This window comes from Trachypithecus francoisi, unplaced genomic scaffold (assembly GCF_009764315.1).
Source record: "Trachypithecus francoisi isolate TF-2019V2 unplaced genomic scaffold, Tfra_2.0 Lachesis_group5, whole genome shotgun sequence".
NCBI classification, from domain to species: Eukaryota; Metazoa; Chordata; class Mammalia; order Primates; family Cercopithecidae; genus Trachypithecus; species Trachypithecus francoisi.
In genome coordinates this window covers 91475225-91498061 of record NW_022681470.1, presented here as the reverse complement: position 1 = coordinate 91498061, position 22837 = coordinate 91475225, and positions in this window count along the sequence as shown.

Sequence of the window (22837 nt, the reverse complement as noted above, 5' to 3'; positions counted from 1 at the left end):
GCTATGTCCTCACATGGCCTTTCCTTTGTATGCATGAAAAGCAAAAGAAGAGTGTGTGTGTGTGTGTGTGTGTGAGAGAGAGAGAGGAGAGAGAGAGAGAGAGAGAAGTGGGAGAGAGAGAGACAGGGAGAGAGAGAGAGAGAAGTGGGAGAGAGACAGACAGGGAGAGAGAGAGAGAGATCTGATGTCTATTCTCTTCTTTTTTTTTTTTTTTTTTTTTGAGACGGAGTCTTGCTGTGTCGCCCAGTGAGCCGAGATCCGGCCACTGCAAGCTCCGCCTCCCGGGTTTATGCCATTCTCCTGCCTCAGCCTCCCGAATAGCTGGGACTACAGGTGCCCGCCACCTCGCCCGGCTAGTTTTTTGTATTTTTTAATAGAGACGGGGTTTCACTGTGTTAGCCAGGATGGTCTCGATCTCCTGACCTCGTGATCCGCCCGTCTCGGCCTCCCAAAGTGCTGGGATTACAGGCTTGAGCCACCACGCCCGGCCTATTCTCTTCTTTTAAGGACACCAGTCCTGTAAGGATTAAGGCTCTACCCCTATAAACTGGGTTCACCTTAATTACTTTGTAAAGGTTGTGTCTCCAAATAGTCACACTGGGGGCTAGGGCTTCAACATATGGATTCAGGGAGGACACAATTCAGTCAGTAAGAGAAGCTCTCAAGAATACCTACTTGACATGGTTGTTATGGGAGCACACAAAAACATGCGAATATGGTAACAAACCATATGGCTCTGACCGCTCTAGACAGTGATTAGAAACCTATTCAGAATTCCCTAAGACCCAGGGAAAAACAGAGCACTGTGCTTAGGAACGACCTTGCTTCTATCTTTTCTCATCTCCCAACTTATCTCAGGCAAGCCCAGGATTTCCCTTCCTGGAATACAAGTTCCTCAATATCCTATGCTTCTTCTTGACCATTACAGCAAAACTGCTTGAGACTAGACTTTATGAAGGATTTTCTGGTGGGCAAGACAGTAAATTATCTCCTGTGTCTTCCTACTGGAGATCTAAAAACTCCAGTGGGAAAAGGAAGCCATCTTACTAAATCTTTCTACCATCTGGGCAACAATTGGTATTGATACAAAGGTAGAAGACCTTATTTAACTGGCCTCAACCTTAAGAAGTCAAGCTAATCTTAAACTAGAAGTCTGGGAAACACGTTTGGAATCTGTGGGGTCTTCCTGGAAGGCTATGGGCAAGACAGGTGTGACTTGGATGGATCTTCAATAAGAGGGTGGGGCTTGGTGCTTGCACCTGGATTTCCTTACCCCTTCAACTTGACTCCTCTCTGGTGAACAGGCCCAAATGCACTCCTCCTCCATCCCAACATAAGTGCCTCTCTCCACTTATGGCATCAGTTAGAATCTCGAAGAACCTTAGAGATGTGACCACTTGCTTCCACTGTCTTTGGGGCCTGGGGAACATGTGGGACAGAGAAGAGAGGCCGTGGTGGGATGCTGAGGAAGTCAGCCTGACAACCACCTTCATTAGCATCTTCATATTATCCTCATCATCAACAATAGCCCATGTTCATTTAACTGACTGTGGGACAGGCTCTGGGCTGGCTTTCATGGGACCGTGTTCATTGGAATCTGAGTCCTGGTGCTAAAGGAACACCTGGTCTAGCGGGGGGAGGAGGCTAATAATGGCATGTGTAATGTGCTTCATGTGTGCATGGCACTTTGCAAGTTTTCGAGAACTTCATGGAGGTGGTGAGCGTAGCTGAAGTAGTGTAAGAAGGCTTCATGCAGGACATGCGCTTTGAGCTGAAAGCTGAATATTAAGTAGCAGTTAGACAATAAGAAGAGAAGGACAGGCAGACAGGAGGAACGCCACAAGCAAATGCTTGGAGAAGGGGGAGGTATGCTAGATCTCAGCCCGGGTGGCTGCTGCTGAGATAAGTAATAATGATAAGACTGGAAAGGAATGGGGACAGTTCTTGGAGGATCTCGAATGTCAGGTTGGGGCATTCAGATTTTCCCATTAGGCCTTTGAGAGCTAGTGAAGCTGGAGTCTGTCCTCACTCTGCCTGGAGCTAAGACCTAGCATTCTCAGACCATTCTCTTAATACCTATTTCCTCCCCTCACTGTCTCCCCAAAGGTTAGACTGGGGACTAAAATCCTCCTGTGCTGTAATATCAAGCTGACTAAGAGCAAACGGCCCTTCTACTGGGGCCTGCATCCAGGGCCTCCACCTCCCCCTCCCCTCCCCGGCCTTCACATTCCAATTCCCCGGCTGCGAACTCATGTGAGATCATAAGTCACAGTACCATAAACCACTCCAGAGTGTGTAATAAGTGAATTATTTACCAATGACCCTGGCTAAATGTTCACAGGGATAAATGATTAAGCCGCAGATCTGTCAAAAAGTTCCCATAAATAAGTAATTCTGTGCCGCCTTAATGGGCTTTGTAAATTACTCATTCATGCCACTGCTGGATCACTCTCTGGGGTAAATTCCTCACACCAGCTGATTTACTGCTGAGGTCTGCACAGGGTGAAACAAATTCTGCTAGTCAGCTGGGCAGACACCCCAGGTGCCAACCCCTGGCTGAGTCCCCAGGCATGAGGATATTGGAAACAACAAGTCTCCTGCTTCATCTGACAAAAATGTGGGGTCCGAGGTGAGCTGACCTTCTGGGCCACTTGGAGTTTGTCCTGCAGAGCAACACTGCAATGCCAGAATCCTTCTCTTACAGGCATCCATTCAGTGAGCATGTACTTAGCATGTCCTATGTCCTAGGCTCTGTGTTAGATGCTTAGACCCCAAAGACACAGAAGCGTGCCCCTTTGGGCTTGGTCACATAAATGAAAGAAGACTGGACATGCAAAGTAACTGATGCCATAGTAGAATGCTACTTGAGGCCACTGGGGGAATATCTAGGACAGGTGGAGAAATTGAGGAGATGGCAAAGTATCAAAGTATGGGGTTTGAGTTTCACTTTGTGCTAACAAAGCCTCACTCCAATTCGGTCCAAATGGGCTGAGCCCTGTTGCTGTGATAGTGAACAGTCCTACAACTTCAGTGTCTTACAACCACAAAGGCTTATTTCTCACTATGCAATCTTGAGGGTCAGTTGAGGGCTCTGTTCAACCCCATCACCTTCCTCCCCCTAGGACCCGGGCTGATAGCACAACATCACCTAGGTTATTGCCGGTCGCTGTGACCAAGAGAAAAGAGAACATGGCAGAGCATAACTTGGTTCCTAAAACTTCTGGCCAGAAGTGACACTTCCACTCACATTTTATTGGCCAAAGTCCCATAGTCATGCTTTAATTCAACTGAGACAGAAAATTCTAACCTGGGAAAGAGAGGGAAAAAAAGGATTTGTGAACAATCCTAATGACTACCCCACATGCAAATTCTGGTCCTGTGAATCTAGGAATTGCTGTGGACTGAATGCATGCATTCCCCAATGTAATGGTATTTAGAGGTGGAGTCTTTGGGAGGTGATTAGGTCATAAGGGTGCATCCCTCACAAATGGGATTAGTGCCCTAAAATACACAAAAGAGATAATCTATCTCTCTCTCTCCACCATGTGAGGACACAGCAAGAGATCCAGCAAGAAGCTCAGAACCCATCTGCTGAAGCTCAGAAGAGGGGCTCAGGACCCATCTGCTGAAGCTCAGAAGAGGGGCTCAGGACCCCATGTGCAGAAGCTCAGAAGAGCAGCTCAGAACCCCATCTGCTAGCACCCTAATTTTGGACTTTCAGTCTCCAGAACTGTGAGAGATACATTTCTGTTTTGTAAGCCACCCTGTCTATGGTATTTGTCATAGCAACCCAATCTAACCAAGACTCTAGTGTACATCTGTGGGCAGGTTCCTAAACTTATCTTTTGTTTTCTTCAGCTATGGAACAGGGTAAGAATAATAAGAACAACCTCTGAGAGTATTAAATGTGATAATCTGTGTAATGCACTGAGCACCATGTCTGGCACATAGTAAGTGCTTAGTCGCTCTGTTAGCCTTTGTTATTACCATTATTATTATCATTAGGTGTGACAGCAGCAGTGGTATCCTGTAGAAGTGGACCTCTGAAGTTGAGTATTGAAGAGCAGGTCACACACACAAACACATATGCACACTCACCTTTACTGGTTAACCTGGTCTGAGGTAACAACATCCTCTCCAATATCCTCTCTCCATCACCACCACCAACATCTTTAGTCAGAAGTAGGTGGCAGTGATGGGCACCGCAGCAGGCCTGAGCTACCACCTTCTTCTCTCTTCTCTACACACATGGAGCGTTTGCGTCGCTCAGGTCACTCACCCACCCCAGGCCTCAGTTACTTCACTACAAAAACAGAGCAATAATACCATTTAATGACCCGAGAGCTGGGCCAGAGAATCCTTCAACTTCCCCTTCCGTGCCAACGCCTTTGATTCTTGTCTCCAACTGTCATCACCCCCACGCCTTGCAGCCTTCCTGGACCATATCCCTGAACTGGTCCTACATGACTCATGGCCTGGGTTCCAGGTGGCCCGGAAAGAAGGGGAGGAGCTTCAGATGTGGCCTGGGTTCCCTCTGCCTTCCCAGAGGCCAAAGAGACATCTGTTCCTGTGGCTGTCATGTCAGCACAAAATGTGTGCCAAGGGAACAGCAGGAAGAAGATTGTGTAAATCGGCTGCTTTTCTGTGTGTGTTTCAAACTGCCTTGTAGAGGTACAGATTCATTGTTGAGAGGAGATCCCTGAACTGTTGTTGACCACTGAGGAGCCCACTGTCCTTCGTCAGCTTGCACAGGGGACTGTGAGACTTAATAAGCTGATTGTCATTTAGATTATCAAGGGTACAATTCTGGGCCCACAGGTCACAGCTCTGCCCGCTCTGCCTGAGCAAGCCTGAGGAGGCTGGGAAGCTTTATGTTCCACTCTGGAAAAGAAGACATGATTTCCCATCTTTCATAATCAAACCAACTCACACTTATTCACAGCTTGGCAGGCTTTCAGCACTGCGTGAGCATCAGTCAACTCTTCATTCGATTCATTCCCCGGCAAGCCTCTGCTGTGAGCAAGAGGCAGGTCCTAAGACATGTTTACTGTGCAGTCTGTGCCTTCTAGAAATGTGCAGACTATTAGGGGAGATAAGACAGAGGTGCTGCAAAATGATTGTGTAAAACAACAGGTGTTGAATGTGGTGAGGGTCAATTGAAAAACAACAGCTCTTTGATGACAATCAGCAGACAAAGAAAATACTTGTTACATCAGAAGTTTTCCTTACCCACTTTCCAGGCTGGTGGATGTGATCTTAGCCTTGGATCTGGCAGATGCTTTGGAAAGAGATCAGGGTTCTGACCACTGAGTCAGGGTGAACTGGATAGCTATGGAGGTGAGAAGAGTGAAGTAGGAGAGAGTAAGGATGATACTTACCATGTAGGTCTGTGAGCCAGTTCAACTGTTTCTAGCACATTTATAGAAGCAAGGAGAGCTGGCCTGGTGGGACAGAGCATAAAGATGGGGAAACTGTGAGACTTTTTGCTCCTCTCTTGTAAGACTTTTGATATTAAAATCAAAACAAATATTTGTTGCAAACCTATTTATATGTGTCATGTCCTGGGTTAGGGAAGTTCATTCTGTTGTATAACTTACTCCTCACCACAGCCCTTTGAATATGTTTTACAATTCCTACTTCCCAGATTATTAAATTGAGGCTCAAAGAAGGAAATGATTCATATACTGGTAAGTGTTGAGCCAGAATATATAGCCAGGTCTTCTAAAACCTGCCTCCAAATTTCCTCCCCATGACCATCGTCCACTAGGTGGCCATAGTGAGCCACTTGAAATACCAAATCCCATCATATTGTTCCTTAGCCTACAATCCTGCAGTGGCTCCCAGTATCCCCAGGACAAAGTCAAAACCCTGGGTATGGCATACAAGACCTTCTACACCCAGCTAATTATATTTTCAATCTCATATTCCATCTAATCCCTGCCTCATCATCTGCACCCAATGATAAGAAATGCTATCATTTCTTGAGCATCTACGATGTGCCAGACACTGTCCCAAGCACTTCACATGAATTGATTTGTTTCCTTCTCATGACAACCCTATGAGGCAGACACTATGATATTTCCCACTTTATGATTGAGGAAACTGATTCACATAGTGGTTTAGTAATGTGACCAAGGTCACATATCTTGCAGAGAGTCTGGGAGTTCACCCAGGCAGTTCAGTTCTAGAAGAGAAAAGCTGCTCTCTTTGTGATTTCCACACAAAACAAGCTGTTTCAGGCTTCCAGGATTTGATTTATATTCTCCCTTCTACCTGAAATACCATTCCCTTCTTTCTTCCCCTGGATAAAAATCACTTATCTTTCAAGACTTGGTTTAGTACTTATCTTTTCAAAATATTTGTGTTAGTCCATTTCACATTGCTATAAAGGAATACCTGAGGCTGGGTAATATATAAAGAAAAGAGGTATATTTGGACTTATGGTTCTGCAGGTTGTATAAGAAGCATGGTACTGGTAACTGCTCCTGGTAAGACCCCAGGAACCTTCCAATCATGGTGGAAAGCAAAGGAAGTCAGTATATCACATGGCAAGAGAAGGAGCAAGAGAGAGAGGGGAGAGGGTTGTTTAAACAGCTAGGCTGTTTTAAACAACCAGGTCTCATGTGAACTCATAGAATGAGAACCCACTCATTGCCACAAGGACAGTATCATGCCATTTATGAAGGATCTGCCTTCATGACTGAAACACCTCCCACCAGGCCCACCTTCAACATTATAGGTCACATTTCACCATGAGATTTGGAGGGGACAAAACATCCAAATCATATCTTTTGGACCCTGGCACCCTAAATTTCATGGTATTCTCACATTGCAAAATATAATCATCTTTTCCCAATAGTCCCCAAAAGTCTTAGCTCATTCCAGCACTCACTCAATCAAAAGTCCAAAGTCTCATCTGAGACTCAAGGCAGGTTCCTTCTACTTATGAATCTGTAAAATCAAAAACAAGCTATTTACTTCCAAGATACAATGGTGATACCAGTATCGGGTAAACATTCCACTCTGAAAGGGATATATCAGCCAAAAGAAAGGGATAACAGGCATCACAGGAGTCTGAAACCCATCAGGGCAATCCTTACCTCTTAAAGCTCCAAAACAATCTTTGACTCCATGTCCTGCATCCTGTGCACATTGATGCAAGAAGTGGGCTCTCAAGGCCTTGGACAGCTCCACCCCTGTGGTTTTGCAGAGTGCAGGCCCTGTGGCTGCTCTCACAGGTTGGAGTTAAGTGTCTGTGGCTTTTTCAGATTCAGGGTGCATGCTGCCAGTGGCTCTCCCATTCATGGGTCTGGAGGACAGTGGCCTCCTTCCCACAGCTCCACTAGGCAGTGCCCTAATGCGAACTCTGTGTCAGGGCTCCAATCCCACATTTCCCCTTGGCACTGCCCTAGTAAAGTCTCTCTGTGGGGGTTCTGTCCCTGCAACAGGCTTCTGTCTGGGCACACAAGCTTTCTAATACATCCTCTGGAATCTAGGCGGGAGCTGCCAAGACTCCTTCATTCTTGCACTTTGCATGCCTGCAGGCTTAACACCATGTGGAAGCTACCAGGTCTTATAATGGCATTCTCCAAAGTGGCAGCCTGAGCTGCATCTTGGCCCCTTTGAGCCAAGGCTGGAGTTTGAGTGACCAGGATGTGGGGACAGTATTCTGAGGCTACAGAGAGCAGCAGGGCCCTGGGCCTGGTGCCCAAAACCATTCTTTCCTCCTAGGCCACTGGGCCTGTGATAGGAGGGGCTGCCTTAAAGATTTCAGAAATGCCTCTGAGGCCTTTTTCCCATTGTCTTGGATATTAGCACTTGATTCCCTTTTAGTCATGCTAATCCCTCTAGCAAGTTGTTGCTCCACAGCCAGCTTATATTCCTTTTCTGAAAATGCTCTTCCCTTCTCTACCATCCAACCAGGTTGTAAATTTTCAGAAGTTTTATGCTCTGCATCCCTTTTAATCATAACTTCCAATTTTAAGTCATTATTTTGTTCTCACATCTGATAATAGGCTGTTAGAAGTAGTCATGTGCATCTTGAATGCTTTGCTGCTTAGAAATTCTGCCAGATACCCTAGGTTATCACTCTTAAGTTCAACCTTCCCCAGCTCCTAGGCCCAGACACAACGCAGCCAAGTTCTTTAAGGCATAACAAGGGTGACCTTTGCTCTAATTCTCAATAAATTCCTTATCCCTATGAGACCTCATCAGCCTGGCCTTCACTTTCCATATTTCTATCAGCATTTTGGTCAAAACCACTTAACAAATCTCTAAGATGTTCCAAACTCCCTCTCATCTTCCTGTCTTCTTCTGAGCCCTCCAAACTCTTCCAACCTCTGCCTGTTACCCAGTTCCAAAACTGCTTCCACATTTTCAGGTATCTTTATAGCAATGCCCTACTTTTTGGTACCAATTTTTTTGTTAGTCCATTTTGCATTGCTATAAAGAAATACCTGAGGCTGGGGAATTCATAAAGAAAAGAGGTATCTTTTGGCTCACAGTTCTATGGGCTGTATAAGAAGCATGGTGGCAGCATCTGCTTCTGGTAAGGCCTCAAGAATCTTCCAATCATGGTGGAAAACAAAGTGGAAGCCAGTGTATCACATGGCAAGAAAGGGAGCAATATAGAAGGGAGGAGGTGCTGGGTTCTTTGAAACAACCAGATGTCGTGTAAACTAATAGAAGGAGAACTCACTCATTACTGCAAGGACAGCACCAAGTCATTCATGAGGGATCTACTCCCAAGATTCAAACACCTCCCACTAGGCCCACCTCCAACATTTCTTTTCTTTTCTTTTTTTTTTTTTTTTTTGAGACAGGGTCTTGCTCTATCACTCAGGCTGGAGTGCAGTGGCACAATCTCGGCTCACTGCAACCTCCACCTCTTGGATTCAAGCAATTCTCCTCCCTCAGCCTCCTGAGTAGTTGGGGCTACAGGCATGTGCCATCATGCCAAGCTAATTTTTTTGTATTTTTAGTAGAGACGGGATTTCACCATGTTGCCTAGGATGGTCTCGATCTCTCGACCTTGTGATCTGCCTGCCTCAGCCTCCGAAAGTGCTGGGGTTACAGGCATGAGCCACCACACCTGGCCTCCAACATTTCAGCATAAGATTCGGATGGAGCAAAACATCCAAATTAGCCTAGAGTTTAAATTCTCTCTGGGGTGCACTGGTACAGACCCCTGTAAACAGCTCTATGCCATCTCTTCTGCCTGTGTGTCTGTCTCCTGCTAGACTTCTGGCAACTTGAGAATAAACCATACCATATTCACCCTTATTTCTCCAATCTTAAAGAAAAAATCTTGACCCCACTTCCCTCTGTAGTTACCACCCTTTTATTTCCTTCTTTATACAGCATAATGTCTCACACCGTTGTCCATACTCATTGTTTCTCATGTCTTTCCTCACATTCTTTTTCGAACCCACTTCAGGCAGGCCTTAGCCCCCACTACCCCACCTGGAAGGTTGCAGTCTTTGACACAGCTGACCACTCTTTTCCCGTGGAAATTCTTTTTCCCCTTGGTTTCCAGGACACCACCCCCCTCTGAGTTTGTCTCCACTCTCCTTCAATGTCTCCTTTGCTGGTTCCTTCTTTTCTCCCTGACCTCCAAAGATTGGAGCGCCCCCAATTTCAATCCCCAGACCTCTTCTCTTTTCTTATCCACACTCACTCACATCTTAGGTGATCTCATTCAGTCTCATGGCTTTAAATACCATCTATATGCTAATGACTCCCAAGTCTGCTCAGAATATTCTTTCCTGAATTCTACATTCTGTTATCCATCTATATAGTAACTTTCTCCACTTGGGTGTCTAAGAGATACCTCAAACTTAATATGTCAAGAAAAACAAGTTACTGTTCTTTCCTCGTGCCCCCCACCTGCTCCTACTGCTTCCTTTTCTGTCACAACAGATAGCCTTCATCCTTCCAGTTGTGCCTTCATCCTTCCAGTTGTGCAGGCTGAGATCGCAGGCATCACCCTCGACTTTGCTCTTCTCTTACCTCACGTCTGATCATCAATAAATCATGTCCATATACTGTCTTCAAGAGAAATCCAGACCCCCGCTCTCATCTTAACTCAAGTCACTCTTCACGGATGGTTGAGTAGTCCCCCCCATGGCTCTCTGCCTTTGCCCCTTTCCCTTTGCCCTCTATCCTTGACGTGGCAGCCAAAGTGTTTCTGTTAAAGCATAAGTCAGGCCATATCACAATCATCCCTCTGCTCAAACCTTCCATTGGTAGCACATCTTATTGGTATTAAAAGCCCAGAGTCGGCCAGGAGCAGTGGCTCACTCCTATAATCCCAGCACTTTGGGAGGCCAAGGCAGGTGGATGACCTGAGGTCAGGAGTTAAAGACCAGCCTGGCCAACACGGTGAAACCCCATTTCTATTAAAAATACAAAAATTAGCCAGGCATGGTAACACGTGCCCGTAAACTCAGCTATTCAGGAGGTTGAGGCATGAGAATCGCTCGAACCCAGGAGGCAGAGGTTGCAGTAAGCGGAGATGGCACCACTGCACTCCAGCCCTGGTAACAGAGCGAGACTTTGTCTAAAAAAAAAATAGAAAAGCCCAGATCTCTACAGTGACCTCTACAGCTGCTAATCACTGTTCTAACCACTGCCTTTCTGATCATTTACTATTCTCCTCATCCTCTGGGCTTGAGTTACACCTCCACGTCTTTGCCGTTACTCAAACACATTAAATGTGCTCCTACCTCACAGTCTTCACATTTGCTGAGGCCTCTCTAGAATACTTTCTCCAGATTTCTGGATGTCTAACTCCCTCACCTCCTTTAAGTTGTTATTAAATGTCACCTTTTCAGTGAGTCTTTTCCTGGTAAACCCTTCCCACCTCCAAATATGTTATTTCCCCACTTTCTTCTTAGTCCCCTTAGTACTTATCATTACCTAACATAATATGCATTTTACTTATTTATAATATTAACTGTTTATTTCCCCTTCATAAAGGCAGAGATTTGGGGGATTCTACTTTTATCACTGCTGTTTCTTCTGTGCCTAGTACAACACTTAGCATGTAGTAGGCACTCAATAAATATTGGTTGAATGAATGAATGAATTAATGAATCTTTGTGGTTTTAGCGCCTACATCCTTTGTAAACATTTGTTGAACTGAGCAAGTTCTCCAAAGTCCACCACAGAGTGGTGTTTCTTTATTGGCAGCAAGCACTGCAAATTTTCCAACATCAGACGCTACTCCATTCACATGTAAATACAGAAACATAGCCCCTAGCCAGAGAGAAATTACTTCTGTGTTCTCTCTTATATGTTGATTGCCTAGGCCTCTGTCCCGTCCATCAGAGAGAAGAACAGACAGTTGACTAGAATGCGGTTCACTTACAAACAGAAGAAATGACTGAAAAACCAGCTACTTGATGAGCAAAGTTCTGGAAAATGCTCTGTTCAGAAGGAGAGAGGCAGTTTCTTGCTCACCTGGGAGGAAATTTCTGGTTTATTGTGTTTCTCTCCAAAGTTATGGCTTTCCAATCCCGCCAGAAGCCACCAAGGGAGCACTGCCTTTCAGAGTAGGGCTTCCAATTCTGAAAAATTAATTTTAAATAGAGACACATTACACCTCCCCACAGAACACTTAGCAAGAAAGTGCTACTTAGACTGGGCTTGGCTGCCAAGTCTGCTCAGGCTGGGGTACTGATGGTGGGTGGCTCTTTGTCCCCCTAGCCCATCCCCATAGGCCCAGCCCTGGCTTGTCTCCCAGCTCCTCCTCCCTTCCTGAATCTACACCCACCGTTCTGCCTTCTCTTTTGCTCCTCATCAGTGATTTAAATTCCACGAATATTTATTAAATGTCTGCTTTTTTGCCTTGCACTGTGCTAGGTACAGGGAAAGGGTACGAAGACAGAATGAATGTTTCATCATTCCAATCATTAGCACTGAAAAAGATACATTTTAGAGGCTGGGCATGGTGGTCATGCCTGTAATCCCAGCACATTGGAAGACCGAGGCAGGAGGGTCACTTAAGGTCAGGGGTTTGAGACCATCCTAGCCAAGAGAGTGAAACTCCATCTCTATTAAAAATACAAAAATTAGCCAGGTGTGATAGTGCCCACCTGTAGTCCCAGCTACTTGGGAGGCTGAGACAGGAGAACCTGGGAGGTGGAGGTTGCAGTGAGCTGAGATCACACCACTACTTCCCCTTTCTCCCTGCATAATGAGTTCTAGACCACCAGGCTACTTATTGTCTACCTCCCCTCTCCCCATTGCCGTATTCCAGCTTCCATGTCTTTCTTTCTGCCCAAATTTTTGACCTACAAAACTGTGAGCAAGTAAATGTATATTGTTTTAAGCTGCTATATTTGTGACATTTTGTTACACAGCAGTGATAACTAATACAAACAGGAAAAAAAAAATGGCCTTTAAGGTTTACTTCTAATCTTAGCTCTTTAACTCAGTGATACCACCAGTCCCAGAGGTCTTGAACCAGTAAAGCAGTATCTAAGAAATGTGCCTGGTCTGAGTTTCTGTGGGATCTTTTTCATAAAGAAGACTCCTCAGAGCAGAGCAGCCATATCTTTCCCATTAATTTGAAACACTCAGTGCCAGAGATCACATCTCCTATACTTTCGGATCCTTTCTGTTGTCCTTTCTGCCTTCCCTCCAGGCCCTGACATTTCACAGGTGTTAGGAAACCTTGGTGGATTAAAGTTTTCAAGATACTCCTCTTAAGAGGACAGGCATAAGAAACAGCCCAAGTCTACAGGGGATTGGTTAAATAAATCATTTTATATCCACATAATGATATACTATGCACTTACTACAGAAAAAAGTGAAGCCATCTCTACAGAAATGGGGAAACCTCCTGGATATATGGTTAAGTGAAAAATGCAAAGGGTAAATCAGTGAATACTACCATTTGTATAAGAAAGGAGGAATATACACATATGCATTTGCGTGGGCTTCTGTCTGCATAAAGAAACACTGGGAAGACACAGCAGAAGCTAATTAAACCTACTCCCTATAAGGGATGGGGTTGAGGAAGAAACAGGGTAGGTGGAAGTGGTAAGAAGAAGATTCCTCGATGTATTCAGTTTTGTATCATTTTTTGGAAACTTTGAACTAGTCAAAATACATGATTTAAAGGCACTGAAACATTGGGGGCAGGAGGGGGATGGGAAGAGATTTCTAAAGGACCAAAGACACTGAAGAGCTATGATTCTACAATAGGCAGCCCCCAAATCACAGAGTAAGAAACCAGAGGCCAGCTTTGCTCTTGGGAGCAGGAGGTTGGTAACCCTGTGTGCTAGGTTATATTTGCCAGCTTACATGGACCTGTGTGGCCAGGTAGTTCTGAGATGGCCTGAATATGGAGGGAAAAGTGGGAAAGGTGTTAGGGTGTGTTGGTGCATGTCACAGCATCCAGTCTAAGGTAATCCTGTGACCTGTAGGATTTGATGGCAGACTGTCTAGACATATAAGGCGTTATGGGCTGAATTGGGTCTCCCAGAATTCATGTGTTGAAGTCCTAATCCCAGTATCTCAGAATTGACGATATTTGGGGATAGGGTCTTTAAGTTAAAATGAGGTCATTAAAGAGGGTCCTAATCTAACCGATGTTCTTCTAAGAAGAGGAAATTAGGACACAGGTATGCATACAGGGAAGACCATGTGAGGACACAGAGAGAAGAGGCCGCCTATAAGTCAAGGAGGCCTCAGAAGGAACTAGCCCTGCCAACACCTTGACCTGGAACTAACTTCTAGCCTCCAGAGCTAGGGGAAAATCAACTATTTGTTTGTTTTTGTTTTTTTGAGACAGAGTCTCGCTCTGTCATCCAGGCTGTTGTGCAATGACATGATAGCTCACTGCAACCTCCACCTCCGGGGTTCAAGTGATTATCCTGCCTCAGCCTCCCAAGTAGCAGGGATTATACGTGCCCACCACCACGCCCAGCTAATTTTTTGTATTTTTAGTAGAGACGGGGTTTCACCATGTTGGCTAGGCTGGTCTCGAACTCCTGACCTCACATGATCCACCTACCTCGGCCTCCCAAAGTGCTGGGATTATAGGCATGAGCCACGGTGCCCAGTCACTATTGTTGTTTAAGCTACCCAGTCTGTGCTACTTTGTTACCATAGCCCTAGAAAATTAGTATAATACAGAAGGGACCTGGAGGGCAGTGGAAACTGCTCTGCTAGGAAAGAGGTGAGCTTGGAGGACAGAGGTGGGTGGTATTGGGATGGCACTGGGGAAGCACAGCTCAGGGGATCCAGTGACAAAATGAAAAGGGTGGGAGCTTTAAAAAGAGGCGCTAGGGGTTGGGCGTGCTGCCTCACGCCTGTAATCCCAGCATTTTGGAAGGCCATGGCAGCCGGATCACGAGGTCAAGAGATCGAGATCATCCTGGCCAACATAATGAACCCCGTCTCTACTTAAAAAAAATACAAAAATTAGCTGGGTGTGGTGGTTCGCCCCTGTAGTCCCAGCTACTCTGGAGGCTGAGGCTGAAGAATCGCTTGAACCTGGGAGGCGGAGGTTGCAGTGAGCCAAGATCGTGCCTCTGCACTCCAGCTTGGCGACAGAGCCAGACTTAGTCCCCCCCAACCCCAAAAATAAAAGAAGAGCTAGGAACTTTGTGTATGATGGAGGGGGGGTTGCAGAAGATAAAAAGTCTCATTTCTCTCTCTTAAAATCTCATGTTCCCCTGGGCCAGCCCAATTTCCCCAGGGCTACACTCTCCTTGTGCCTCTGTTCTGTTCAAGGAGCAGAAGGTTTGGCTCCAAGGAGGATGTAGAATTGCCCCCGGCCCTCCCCGCCATCTGACGGCCCATTGTGTCCACAGAGCTGGGTGGAGTGATTCCGAGGGGAAAAATTCCCTCTTGCTCAGGGAAGTCCACTGGCTCCCCGGGCTCCTCGGTGCTAACTGGGGGCAGGGGGTGGGCGGATCTGAGGCTGGGGAGGGGCTGCAGTCTGGGAGCTGCGGGCCAGGGATTTGCGGCTGCCTCAGCGGGCGGCGCCTCCTCCCCTGCTTTCGCCACCGGCGTCTCATCCCTCGCCCCTCGCCCCTCGACCCCGCGGCAGCTGGACCCGGGACCTCCGCTTCCCTCAGCCCTTTGTGGCTCTAGTTTATTTTCCAGTTAATGAAATGGGGGGAGGCTGAGTCCCTGCCGCTGCCCCTGGAGACGCCGGAGTTCTGAAGGCATCTCCGCGAGACTCCAGCCTGCGTCCCTGTCCCCTTCCCCCGCCCCAGGCCGCCATTGGGTCACACCTGCCGAGCATCCCCTCCACAAAGGGCCTCAGTTCGCCGTCAGGGAGGGGCTGCGATGGGACCTGGGCAGAGGTCGGTGTTTGCTGGTGTGGGAGGGAAAGCCCTGCGACCTGGAGGTCTAACGCTGCCATTTGCCTGCTGTGCATCCCCCAGCAAGTCACTCAACCCTTTCTGAGACTTTGCTGCACCTTGTGTAAGACATGCCGTAGTAAGTGGGACATTGCTCTTCCCTCTGGAGTCAGGGAAGGTGAGGGAGGCAGAAAGAGGAAACAAACTTTGCAGTCTCCCAGCTGAACAACCGTGGGCAGGTTACCTAACATTTCTGGGACTTCAGTTCCTTCACCTGTGAAATGGAGACAACATAGTCGTAGAGGAGTAAATGAGAGAACTCATGTAAAGCCCTGGGACAGTGCTGATGCATAGCAAACTGTTAGGAAAGGTGCTGCCATTGTTGTTGTAGTTGTTGTTATTATTATTATTCAACACTACTTTAATAAAATACCAGTGCTGGCCGGGCGCGGTGGCACATGCCTGTAATCCCAGCACTATGGCAGGCCGAGGCAGGCAGATAACGAGGTCAGGAGATGGAAACCATCCGGGCTAACACGATGAAACCCCGTCTCTACTAAAAATAGAAAAAAATTAGCCGGGCATACTGGCGGGCTCCTGTAATCCCAGCTACTCGGGAGACCGAGGCAGGAGAATGGCTTGAACCTGGGAGGCAGAGGTTGCGGTGAGCGGAGATCGCCCTCCAGCCTGGGCGACAGAGTGAGACTCCGTCTCAAAAAACAAAAACAAAAACAAAAACAAAACAAAACAAAAGTGCTGTGGACAGAGGTGAATCCAATTTTATGGGTCCTGAAGCTCACATTGGTTGGAGGCAGGGTTTCCCACAAAGGAAAAAAAGATAAAAGTATAAATGCAAAATTAGATACATACTTGAAAATTTATTTTTAAAATGAGAAGATGAATCATAACAAATTGCAAATTAAAGAGTTGGCAAATCAAAAATCATTTAAAATCCAGAAAAAATAACATAGTAATTTATATTAATTAACTGCCTAGCACATTCATATAGTTTTTTTTACTTTTTCTAGCAGTATGCTCTTTGATGGATTCTTTATAATGATTTTGTCAGTTTTTTATAGAGAGAGCAGAAAGATAATTCAGTTTTCCTCTGGCATGGTTGATGAAAAAAATTTTTATTACTATTGATAGTATTTAAAAATATGTTTCAACATTAAAATTTCGTGAGGCCGGGTGCCGTGGCTCGCACCTGTAATCCCAGCACTTTGGGAGGCCAAGGCAGGCAGATCATGAAGTTAGGAGTTCAAGTCCAGCCTGGCCATCATGGTGAAACCCCATCTCTACTAAAAATACAAAAAATTAGCCAGGCTTGGTGGCACACACCTGTAATCCCAGCTACTCGAGAGGCTGAGGCAGGAGAATCACTTGAACCCAGGAAGCAGAGGGTGCCGTGAACCAAGATCACTCCACTGCACTCCAGCCTGGGTGGCAGAGCAAGACTCCGTTTAGAGAAAAAAAAAAAAAATAAATAAATAAATAAATAAAATTGCTATTGGTAATACCATATATAGTCTTAGGATAGGCCAGGAATGGTGGGTCACACCTGTAATCCCAGAATTTTGGGAGGCTGAGGCAGGAGGATCACTTGAGCCCAGGAGTTTCAGGCTGCAGTGAACTGTGGTTGTGCCGCTGCACTCTATGCTGGATAGACTCCAGAGCAAGACTCTGTTTCTATTATGAAAAAAAGAAATCGGGATTGTCAGATTTGAAAAAGAAAGCTATGCAAATTTTTTTCATAATAGAGCTGTAAGATTTCAGGACAGTTCAGGCTTTCTTATGTAGTAACTAATCTTAAATACTTGTTATAAAGGATAATAGCCAGTTTGTCCTAGATGCAGTGGTCTATTATGAAGTTTATGAACTTTATTTTTATCAAATCACCAAGAAATTTAGAACTTTTTGCAATGTATTCCTATGAATTACTCTTCCTCATTAATTGAATTATTAAATAATCCAAGATCTTATTAGAAATCTATCTTTTCCTCTTACTGCAGTATCTCTTTGAGGATAATCTGAGTTTTATGTTACAATTCACTTCTGAATGTCAGAATAATTTCTATCTAACAATTTTATATAAAAATCGATGGGAAACACTTTTGTATGGTATGTTTATAATTGTATATCCCACCTTATTAAACATATTCCTGACAGGGAAAACTTCCATTTTGATAAAGCACCAGTCAGAACTCAATCCACTGTTTGCAATGTTATGTGTTTTGTGATCGAGAGAATTTTCCACGGACTGGCTTCTGGCTCCATACAGTTCAAATACTACTTCCTGGTTCAGGCGTTAGAGGACATGTTCTTGCCACCATGACCCTCAGGTTCTGAATCTATATGTCATGATGATACCTGAATCTGTCAGCTCAATGGCTGTAGGAATATTCCTAGAAGCCAATCCTATACCAGAAGTTAGCAACAACTAGACATGCAGGTGATCGTGGACCACATCACATACCCCTTTAATCAAACCGAAATGTAGGTTCTAAATTTCTTGGTGGTTTGATAAAAATAATGTTCATAAACTTCACAATAGACTGCTACATCTAAGACAAACTGGCTATTATCCTTTATAACAAGTATTTAAGATTAGTTACTACGTAAGAAAGCCTGAACTGTCCTGAAATATTACAGCTCTATTATGAAAAAAATTTGCATAGCTTTCTTTTGCAGGCTGGGTGAAGTGGCTCAAGCCAGCATTTTGGGAGGCCGAGATGGGTGGATCACTTGAGGTCAGGAGTTCAAGACCAGCCTGGCAATCATGGTGAAACTCTGTCTCTAGTAAAAATATAAAAAGTAGCCAGGCATGGTGGCACATGCCTGTAATCCCAGCTACTTGGAGAATTGCTTGGAGAATCCCAGCTACAGGAGAATTGCTTGAACCCGGGAGGTGAAGGTTGTAGTGAGCCGAGATCGCGCCATTGCACTCCAAGAAAAACCTCAATGTATTTTCAACTCAATTTCCACTTAGGCAGACCCCCAAAACACCCATGGCTCCTTTACCACCTAATTTGAGGGGAGGTGGGGCAGAGAGAAAATTATAATGGAAAGAGACATCAGACTTAATGAATTATAGTTATGATATCTTACGCTTGCATCTTTTATGCAGAACCACATGAACATACTGGCAGGGTGCCTCCCAGGGCCTTAGGAGGACCCTGGACAAGTGAGCTTCATTACCTTTATGGTAAGTCTGCCTCCAGCTGTAGACTCCATAATTTCAGGGGCTGTAGAAGGTCTCTCTAGTATCCCTCCAAAATGCCTCCTTATCAAGTATAAGGGGGTCTATAATTATGCTGTCAGGAATGTATTCCCTTGGTTACAGCATAGTACCAATGCTAGCTCTCTTTTAAAATATGCTTTGGTAGGGGTATGAGACGAGGCAGGATATGGAGTCCCTTACATTTTAGTATGAATGCATTCACCAGGGGAAGTTTAGAACTGTAGGAGAATTCTCATGGTTGTAGAATAAAGTATCAAGAAAGAGAGACAAAGGCAAATGTTCTTCGCTTCACATTTTGTGTGTAAAGTGGATGCGCTGTGTTCTACAGCCAAATTTGGGATTACAAGTGGCCTATGTGAGGAGACAGAGTGAAAGAGAACCCCTCTAGCATGCATCATTATTTTTAGTCACTTTTCAATTATGAGCAATAATAGAAAATATTTATTAATAGTATTAATAGCAATTTCTCAACAAAATCACTTTGCTTGGTAAGTATTTTGGATTTTATTGAGTGCTTTAAGCCACATGTTGGTGACTTAGTTCAGGCTGAATTGGAGAGACATAATTTTTCTAACTTCCTTTGACTTGCTTCCCCCGCTGCCCTCTGTCCCCCCTGCCCAACCTCAGCTTGTTAAGAGATCCTGACTCAGGGACTAGCCTAGCTGAACTCTCCCTACACCTACCCCATCCACCTTGGGAGATTTCCAGGCCACACTCTCCATGAGCTGAGCACTTGGTGATGTGTTTGTGAGAAGAAGAATCTCAGTCCACCTTGCTTCTCTCTCCATTTAGACTCTAAACAGAGGTAGTGGTAAAAATCACTTGAGAAAATTCAGGAGCAGAGGAGTGGAGACTGAAGAGGAGAGCCTACGTTGAGGTGTGAGTGGCTGGCAGGTGAGTGTTTATCTCTCTCTGAGCTGACTCTGAGCTTTCTTTTCCCCATGTAAATGAAGCAAGGGAGGAGAAGGCCCCCAGAGTATAGACAGGGCCCAGGCTGCCTTTTTCATAGCAGCCATTCTCTGAAAAGCTTCTTCAAAAACTCCACTTTGATAACCCCAGTGCCTGAGCGAGTCACATCGGAACTCTCTGTGAAGAGGCAGGCTCTCAGCCGGCTGTGTGCAGTGTCTTTGAGAAGAGAATACAAACCCTGGGATATTGGATAGAAATTAGGCTGTCGAACACACAGCCCAAGGTCTCCAGGAATAGAAGAAACATGGTGGAGTTTGACAAACTGGGTGAGCATCCTGTGGTCACATTTGCATACTGTGTGCCTTTGGGCAAGCTGCTTAGCCTCTCTCTGCCACAATTCCCCTATATGGAAGTGGGAATGATAATTCCTATCTCGTTGTTATGAAGATTGAAAATAGTACCCATAGCGTGTTCAGCATAGTGCCAGACATGCTGGAGATGCTCAAGGAGGACTGGGTTGGCAGGAGGGACAGATATTTGGTTGAAAAAATGTGCCCTGAGCTTCCTCCACATAAGAGGTACTGAGCAAACCCTCAGGGAGGAACTAAGATGTGTGGGGGGAAGGTTTTCAAAGTTTGAGAAGGAAGCAAGCTATGTAAATACATGACTATAATAGTGAACAGGTGGTCCCCAGGAGTGGAGAGTCAGCGGCTTTGGAAAGAGAGAGCTAAAAGGCATGTCCTCATATCAGGCAGCTCAGGGAAAATGTTGTGTCTGGGTTGGGCCTCAAAGGAGCAGTTTTGACCGGAGATTATGGTAGAAAAATACATCATGTAAAGGGGAAAGCATGAGCAAAGAAGTAAGGGGGTAAAAACCTGAAGACTTTAGAGAAGAACTAATAGGTTGGAGATTAGGATCCCTGTGACATACGTGAAGAAAGCTGGAAGGTAACAAAGCTGTCCGTGAAGCTAGAAGGTAAGTTAAGGCCAGAGAGTTTGTGTGCCTTGAATGTGCAGCTTAAATGTTCAGAATTCTCCAAAAAGCAAAGAGCCATTGCATGTTGTTGAGTACATATTTTGGAGAGACGGCTCCACTTTTCAGAGTAGCCAAGTACCCCCAGAGCAGGTGCCTGGCCCAGCCATCCTGTTTCATCAGAAGAACAAGGAATGTGGCCACCACTGAACAGGGAAATGAGGGAGGGCAGGCAGGCAGGGAGAAGTACTAGTGAGTTACACCGTTATAAATACACTTTAGGGCCGTGTGACTTGGCCATAAATCGCCGCACTGTGCTCAGGTGATGTCACCCAGCGCTCGGCTGTATTTATAGCTTTGTTCACTGTTCCCTGGGATTTTTTTTCTTGGCACATTCGAGGTAATAAGTGTCTCCCCCACACATACTCATCCTGAACAACAGAAGATAAACTTTTATGCCACTTCTGCTTGTCTTCTCCCAGCTCCTTGGAAGGATGATTTCCTGGACTTATCAAGTGCCTGCTTAGTTGAGAATATTCTCCTGCAGTTCAATTGCTAGCCCCCAGGCTTTGTACTCTGAAATGGAGCTCAGCCTCCTCTCTACTCCAGGAAATCCTTTGTGGAACTCAGAATCAGAAATATCTCCCTTTTTGCCAGGCACTCCGGTAACAACTGTGAACAACAGTACAGGCTCTACCTGCACAGGGCTTATGATCTAGCATGGGAAACAGACACTGAATACTTAGTTAGAAGGGAGATGAATGTTACTAGTGGAAATAGAAGGTTCTTGAAGACAATAACAAGGTGATCTAGCTGTCTGGAGGAATTAGAGAGGCTTCTATGGAGAAGCGCCATTTAGTGTGAGGTCTGAGGGATGAGTAGGACTTAGCTTAGGGGGCGAGGTTGGGATAGAGCCCTGGGAGGAAAAGAACATTGCAGGCAAGGGAACCCTATGTGCCAAGACCCCAAACAATGACAGAAATATGACCAGTCCCTAAAACTTAGTGAAGCCTGGTAGAGTTGGAGTATAAAGGATAAGAAGGGGAGTGGAGAGCAGTGGGGTTGGGAGGGAAGGCAAACGTACTCCAGGCAGGCTCTAGGAACCAACGGGAAGTTGCTGCATCTGATCCTAAGGGCAATGAGAGCCCCAGTGAGTTTTAAAGAGGGGAGTAATGTGGTCAAATTTGAGCTTGAGAAAAATTATTAGGTTTGGGCTCATGCAGAAAGGCCTTGCTGGTGTTGAGGCAAGAGATAATACACATGGAGCAGGGTGGTGGCAATGAAAATGGAAGCAAATAGGCCACTACCTGGGAAAGCCAATCCACAGGACTTGGAGACTGTCTGAATGTGAATGGGGATGGAGAGAGTATGTACTCACAGATGTCTGGTCTGAACAATAGGATGGAGGTTGGTGTCATTCTCGAAAGAGGACTGCTGAAGGAGTAGCCAGGGTTTGTTGTTGTTCTGTTGTGTTTTTTACTTGGGGGACAACATTTTCCTCTGAATTTGCTTTCCTCTGGATCTATTCCCAAATCCTAGACTAGGGCTTTGCATGAGGCGGACCTATGGATGCAAGAAGCATTGAGGCTCACGGCTAAGGGCTAGTAGAAAAGGGCAAAGTGCCAATACCTGGAAGAGAGGACTTGGTACCAGGTCCTGTTTGCTGGCTGTGTCTTGGGGGCTGGAATAGAAGCACTGGAGAGATATTAAACCAACATTCTCCATCTGTCCATTTAGGAAATGCCATCTGAGCCAGCAGCCAGACCCTGCCTGGCAGGTACCATGAGGCCTGTTCCCTGGCACAGAAGCCGGAAAGCCAGTGGAAGTAGAGAAGAGTTCCACTGTCCTGGAGCTTGGCTGTCACAGGTAGGAAGGCACCAAGTCAGGTGAAAGGAGTGGGAGTCAGAAAATTGCTCCCCAACTCTGGACCTGGGGAAGAATCTTGGCTCTGGTTCCTTGAGAGGAAATGAGCCAAAAGTTTCCAGAAGTAGTTCTCAAACACAGAGAATTTACAGAATGCCCTATAGGCCCTGATGGAACCCACTAAAAGGCATCCCCAGGGAATATCTCATAACTCAATATTAGAGACAAATAATATTACAGTACCATGGGGGCATCAGAGTTAGCAGGAAACTGAGCCCAGAGAGGGGAGCCATCTAATCTAAAGCCACACTCAGACTCTGACTAAAGATCCTGAATCTCCATTTCTAGGAAACTTTTCTTGATGCCTGCAAGCTGAGTTGAGTGACTCCTGTTTTGCACTAAAAAACACAGACATTTTTCTATCTGCACTTCCCAACTCTGTTGTAATTATCTGTCTGTCTTTCCCACTAGACGACGAGGTTTTGGACAACAAGGGGGTGCGCTTCATTCTTCTTTATATCCCAAGTGCTTCTCC